Source organism: Kogia breviceps, chromosome 1 (genome assembly GCF_026419965.1).
Source record: "Kogia breviceps isolate mKogBre1 chromosome 1, mKogBre1 haplotype 1, whole genome shotgun sequence".
NCBI lineage: Eukaryota > Metazoa > Chordata > Mammalia > Artiodactyla > Physeteridae > Kogia > Kogia breviceps.
Window position 1 is genome coordinate 125,241,810 of NC_081310.1, and position 7,040 is coordinate 125,248,849.

At 41.3% G+C, this 7,040-nt stretch overlaps 1 long non-coding RNA gene across 1 annotated transcript; it reads right to left on the bottom strand.

The window, feature by feature from the left end:
• Positions 1-295: 295 nt before the first annotated feature.
• On the bottom strand, positions 296-6,253 carry LOC136794704 (uncharacterized). Its single transcript, XR_010841840.1, has 4 exons — positions 6,198-6,253; positions 5,765-5,866; positions 1,740-1,825; positions 296-330 (listed from the first exon to the last, which is right to left on the bottom strand). It is a non-coding gene; the product is annotated as an uncharacterized lncRNA (long non-coding RNA).
• Between the last annotated feature and the right edge of the window lie 787 nt (positions 6,254-7,040).

The window sequence follows — 7,040 nt, forward strand, 5'->3', positions numbered from 1 at the left end:
ATGCGGGGAAGGCTAGAGCAACTCAGAAATGTCTTTCCCAAGAGAAGATGATCATTCAGCACGTGGATGTCCATGGCAATTTAAATGGAGATTTTCCCACAGAAATCACAGAGATCAGAACCCAGGTGATCTGACACAACAACTCCGCTCTAAGCATCAACTTACAAGGTATGTGCACGAAAGCCATTCAGGAGGCCGTTGGGCGGCATGTGTCAGCATCAGCAGGCCAGTTGTTGGAAGACCCTGACTCCAGGACCCATTCTTCCATATATAAGTCCACTGACCTGTGGTAGGTAAGGCCTTGTCTTCTTCGAACCTCAATTTCTTAATCTGTAAATTAGGAATAATATTACCGATCCTCACAGCAAGTTGTGAGAATTGAGGTAATCATATAATTTATGAATTTAACTATGCCATTTAATTCAACTTAACTGTGAATTGTAGAACATTATTCAAATATATGGTATTAACATTATTGCTTTTCTTCTTGCCCTAGGTCACTGCCTATACTGTGTGCTATAAATGCAAGTCATCTTCCTCTTAGATGGAACATGAAAGGTTTCTAGGGACACTCTTTGACAGCACAACTCATTCAGAAAGATACAGACTTCCTAGACACAGTGGAGAAAATAATCGAGGAGAGGCATTCCTATCCCAAGAGACTATAAGGACATAATCAAAACCAAAAGCTGAAGAATGTGCAAAAATGAAGAAATTCCATACATCAGAGAGGCTAGTGATCTTGAGATTCTTTTCATAGATGATAAATCCAAACTTTACTCCCCATTAAGCTCTATCTAAGATGCTTATTAAAAATGCAGGGACTTCCCTGGCAGTCCAGTAGTTAAGACTCCACAATTCCACTGCAGGAGGTGCGGGTTCAACCCCCTGGTCGGGGAACTGAGATCCCACAGGCCGTGTGGCGTGGCTAGATAAACAAATAAGCAAACAAACAAATATGCAGACTCTCCCTTCCTGGAAATCCTCACCACTACCATCACCCCTGATATTCTAGTTCAGTAGGACAACAATTTGATAAACACTTTCCTGGAGAGTGAATTCAGACTCTCCAGAAAAACATCTCATGCTTCTTACAACACTATGGAGGCTTTGCAGTATTTACCAAAGCTGGGTTCCATGCACAGTGTCTAGGGGTGACCTGGGGTTTCCTTAGCATCTCTCTCCAGTATCTCCAGCTGCCCAACTCCAAAATGTCAAAATAAGCATTCAAGCTAAGTAAAGATTATGTGCTTGCTGGGCAAAGCAGCCTCAAGACAAGGCCCCTAATCCTTCTCTCCTTCCAGATGGCCACCTTAAACCCCTGTATCTAGAAATTTGGGATTTGCCAACTGCCCAGAAAGACGAGAGCTACTTGTGTGACAGTGTCAAGTCCCTGCTGAGCTGTGTGAGGCTGGCATATGTAGAGCTGTCTTGGCTTATCAGGGGTTCCTCCTGCCACATGTAGCTCAGATGCAATGAAGGGCCTGGGAAGTCTCACCCATCCTACCCAACCCACCACCCACTTCCACCAGTTTACACAAGAATAAGTGAAACAGCCAAAAAGCAACTCTGAAATATGTCTCTAAAGACCCTGAAGCGCTCAGTAAGAAACTGAGACATGTATGGGAACCTCTGGAATTTTGGAATTGTTCTTACACCCTGCTAATCACTGTCACTGAGAAATAGCAGGACCAGTTTTTGCCGGTCATTATCACCTGCCCTTGACATGACGGGCTCACCTGTTGCGTCTCCAGATCATGCCCAGTCGATTCTGTAGCCATGGCCACATGCAGCCTCTGGGTTGTCCCCTGACAGCCTGACCCACCTAAATCCAGGAAAATGCTTGAATCAGTGAGGGATAACTAATAGCAGGTGACACTTTAAGACAAACCCTTGTATCTTACACTATTTCTCTCTTTGCTAAGAAGTATATTTGCAATCTGATCAGTAGAGTATATGTAGCACTCTCTTTTATAATATTTCTGTAGAAATCAATGCAGTGTAACCAAATCGGGGTCAATAAGTTAGATTCCTTATTTATCATTATTGAGACTTTTCATTTCTTCATTGAAAAACTATTGGTTTACATCATGCCATTTGACTTCTGGTTCAAGTGCTTTCAAAGAAACTGATTTTCTAAAATGCATCCTTGAAAGCCTGACAGTCCAACAGTTGAAAAATCTAAGTCAGGACAGAATGGCAGACTAAAGATGGGTAAGATGCGAAAGTAAGAGGATAACTAAGGGCGATATTAAGTATACAAATACATGTTTATCAACAAAAGCCAGAAGAGCAAATGGAGCAGCCAGTAATAAAAAAAAAAATAGGCAAGCATATTTTGACTTAAATTTTAAAAAGTACCCAGTATCCCAATACCTTTCCCATGGAAAGAAAAAAACATGTAGCCATTATTCAAAGGGAAAATGTGTGTGTGTGTGTGTGTGTGTGTGTGTGTGTGTGTGTTACATTAAGAAGAGTTCCACTTCGATTTTTGAGCCTCGTTAAGTCATCATCCTCATCATCTTTCCATTCGTGCAAGGTTTCACAGTCTGCAATGCACTTTCACAAATACTACGTATTCATCCAACCAACATTTATTGAGTTCCTCCTCTCTTGCAGTCTGCTGGACACTGGAAGTACAAATATAAAAAGCTAATACTTACCTTTGAGAAGTCCATAGAAGCAATCTCCTATCCTAAACAAATTTAAGGAAGGGAAAGTCTTTGCAAAGATCAGAACAAGACAATGATATTTTAACATGCATGCAATTTTCCCCCTAGAATTCCAAAATCCTAGTAATGACAAAGGAGAAAAAATGATTACCAATTTCCCCATATTTTGAGAAAGTCTTTTCACTACTTCTCACTCATTGGCCTCTGTTGCTAATCATTTGAGAGTTTCATATACTGTAAGCGGGCATGCCTCCTAAGCCTAAAAGCCTAAAAGTTTTAAGGGATGCCCTTAGACCTAGAGACCTCTTCTCTATTTGCCATGTCCTGGACTAAAAGGGGCTAGTATCCTTTCTCGTTAATTGTAATAGGTTAGGCATTAGGTTTACAAATAAACCTTGAGTATATCAATTTAAAAAGCAATTAAGGATCACCTATGATGTGTCATGCACTGTGATAGGAATTACAAGAGAAAAGTAAAAGCATGTCCCTGACCACGGGGAGCTCAGGAGGGGAGAAATACATATAAAAAGCTAAGTAAATATAAAGCAAATGCTCCACAATCAAGGTAAAGGCAGTACCTGAGGGTAGACTTTTTCACCTAGCTAATCTTTTCAACTCTCTCACTAACGTCCTGGACATTTTATGCTGGCTGGGAGGAGCATCTGGAACAGATAGCTGTCATGTTTTAGGCACTATGTTCTGCTGTTATTTAAATTCTTCAAAATGTTAGAACAGGTTATGAAAATATGTCCTCTGAGCCCTTTAGAAAACAAGCCAGACTAATTTCACTTAGAAGAAAAATCATGGGCTTCCCTGGTGGCGCAGTGGTTGAGAGTCCCCCTGCCGATGCAGGGGACACGGGTTCGTGCCCCGGTCCGGGAAGATCCCACATGCCGCGGAGCGGCTGGGCCCGTGAGCCATGGCCACTGATCCTGTGCATCCGGAGCCTGTGCTCCGCAACGGGAGAGGCCACAACAGTGAGAGGCCCGCGTAACGCAAAAAAAAAAAAAAAAAAAAAGAAGAGAAATCACATCAGATTAATAGTCTTATTTTGATGAGAATATTGAATTACCTACTAGATAGATCTAGTGAATCTTGACTTGAACAAGAATTCTGAGAGGGTCTCAAGAGTTCCTGCTGGTCATGTTGAAAAATAATTTGGACCAAATGATACCACAATCAGATGAATTCATAATGATTAAACTACAGTGCCCAAATGGTGCTGGTCAGCCTTGGGGAGAGTTTCTAAAGACATTCCTTAAGCCTGTGCCCTTAGCCCTGTTTTAGCAACATGTTACACAACAATTTGCACAAAGATGTAAAAAGTATGGTCTACTGAAACTCCAATGAATTTTAAAATCTCAGAATATGGCAAAAAACTGGCACTAAGCCTGGTCCATGAAAAATATATTTTTGAAAGTTTCTATAATGAATGAATGAATAAACAAATGGATTGCATAGATTTGAAAGAGGAACTAACATTTAATAGATCATGTAATGAGATAAATGTAAGGTCCTGCACCAGGGTCTAAAACTACCAAAGTACAACAGAGAAGGAGAGACTTTTCTGAGCAGTTTGATTGGAGTAGTCATCTCCTCCCCCCACAAAAAAGATAAAACATAAACAAAAACATTTAATACTCTAATTGGTTGTATCAATAGAAGTATAGAACCTAGAATGAAGGAGGTGATAGTCTACTTTGTACTATCAGCCCATACGGAGCATTTTGTTCAATTGTGAATGCTACACACTGAAATAACTTAAGGAAAACTTGAATGGTAAGTAGGCTAAATATCATATGAGAAATAATTTATTATATTATGTGGGATTATCATCATAGTTATAAAGAGAACTAAGTGACAAGTGCTTTACCTGCATTTTCTCATTAGGTCCTCACAACATTTTGCCTGCAAAGCAAGTACTATTATTATCCCATTTAACAAATAAGAAAATAAAGGCTGAGAGAGGCCAGGCAATTTGCCCAAAGTCAGAGAGGTGATAGACAGAGGCAGCTTTGAATCTCAACAAGGCTTCTCTGATTCTAGAGCCTACACACTTAAGAAAAGGAGACAAATATTGGAAAGACTATGATGTGGACACCGAATTGGAGCCTATTCATACTGGCTTCAAGAAAGAGCACTGGAACCAAAGAATGGAAGCTACTGGGAAAACTGGCTCATTATATGAAAACATTTATAATAGTTCTCTTAGGTGTCGCACACAGATCTCCTCCCATGCTTTTCCACACCATTTCAGATCAAATTGACCATTTCCTTGAATGAGGGCAATTATATTAATTGCAAACAGTTTTCTGTTTTCTGTCTATAAAAATTCACAGTTCAGATTTTTAAGGTGGTAGGTTACTGCTGGTCACATTTCTATGTCTATCTATATTTCTGTTCCTATTAACTACTGCACAGATCTGAGCAATGTGAGGATCAAATATGTGTAGTTTTGACTTTACAAAATATGCTAGCTATAGCTGCCCTTGAAAGCCAGGAATTGTGCCTTCCCTCAGTGCCACCTTGAAGCCACCATGGGAGATATACAAGTCACCCTAGGTTTCAAAAAGAAGCAATCCATTTCCAAGTTGCAATCTACTTGAAATAATCTCCCCAATTACATGGAAGTAATTTACTCTATATTTACTTTCTGCTTTGGACTATCAAATATCTCTTCCTTTCACCCCCAGGGGCAGCAGCTGGGATTAAAACTTCCACTACCCTCGGGGCTGGGGCTTTATTATTTAACTCTTCCGTGCCCAGGAGTGGACAAAATTTGCACCAGATGATGACTAAAGTTCCCTTTAGCCTAAGACATATTATTGCAATATTAACCTTATTTATTTTAGATCCAACCTATTTCCAAAGCTGTTTATTGTTTTTAGTACAAATTCTTTCTCCAGCACTGAGGCTGACCAACATAAAGCTAAGCAGTTGAAAAGTAAAACATTTAATCAAGTAACAAATCCACCCTTGAAATACCAAACAGACAAATGTATGTATTGTTTGCTACAAGGTCAGGAAGAGCTCAAGGGGTGCTAAGCCCAGTGGCACCTCTCAGCTGGGTAAAGTTTCACTTTCCACCCTACCAGTTGAGGCCGCCAAAGCTCAGAAAAGGGAGTATTTTTGTTTCTAATTCTCTGTCCTGGGTGTAGTCCTCCAAATCGCTGGGCTTCCTCCTGTTCTGTCTCCTATGGAGAGGAAGAAAAAGCCTTTTCAAATCAATCTTGGCCTCTCAAAACCCAGAACCGAGGGTGAGCATGACTCTTTGTTTTTAATAGTAAGCTTTACTTCTTAGAGCTATTTTAGGTTTACAGAAAAACTGAGCAGAAAGTACAGACAGTTCCCATATACCCCTCCCCTACCCCACCCCCATCTCCACAGTTTCCCCCATTATGACACCTGGCCTTGAGCATGACTTTTCAGTAGACTGGTCCAGGTTTGCGGTTCTGAAGTTCCCTGACCTTAAAGTGGCGAAGAATGTGGTCAGACCCATCCCTGTTCCAAATAGAACTCACTCACCCCGCAGGCTTCCATCAGCCGCTGGGACCAGCCATCCCATCCTGAGCTGAGCTCTTCAACAACATGAACCTGGCCCAGAGGCAGCCGCCCCTAAAAACAAACCAGACAGGAAGCAGGAGGCAGGAATGGGTTCTGGGAAGAGCCTGAGGACAGCAAGTTTCAGCAGAGTATTTTGAAGAGATCGTTGGCAACATTATCTTATTAAATTACAGAGGGATCATCTTTACTTGCGTAAACTCTTCATGAAAAACAATTAGGCAGCCATCATGGTGCTGTTATCAGTGAGAGTTGCCCCTGTAAATCTCCTCGGCCAGGGCTGCTGTGCTAGGATGAACTTCTCCCTGTGCCTGGCCCTCTTTCTGCACTAGCTTTTAATTGCTAATGAATTAAACTTTCCAAGGAGATAAGAATAATGTTGCTTTGTTTGCACACAGGCTGCATGACTAACAAGGTCAATATAAATAAACCCATTCCGAGCTTTATCTGCTTTATCTGAGGGTGGACGCACAGTGCCTGTGTTCTAGTGAAGCCTGGGATGGCTTCCACACAAGATTAAGCAGTTATTGTGGAAGCCAAGGCTTGCACACTGTTAAAAGCCCGAGCTAAGACGTTCACTTAAGACGTTATGCCTAACTATGCTATTTGGCAGTATGGAAACCTATTCCCCGAACCTTAAACCATCCTGATGGTTTGGGTATGGGTCTGAGCCCTGTAAATATGCCAGAACGACTCTGTAGGATTTGGAGCCAACTATGCTCCACAATGGCTATGAAAATGGGCAAAATCTAGTCCTTGTGCATTCTGTCCCCCCACGATGGTACGCAATTCTTCTTGGTTCTGTAG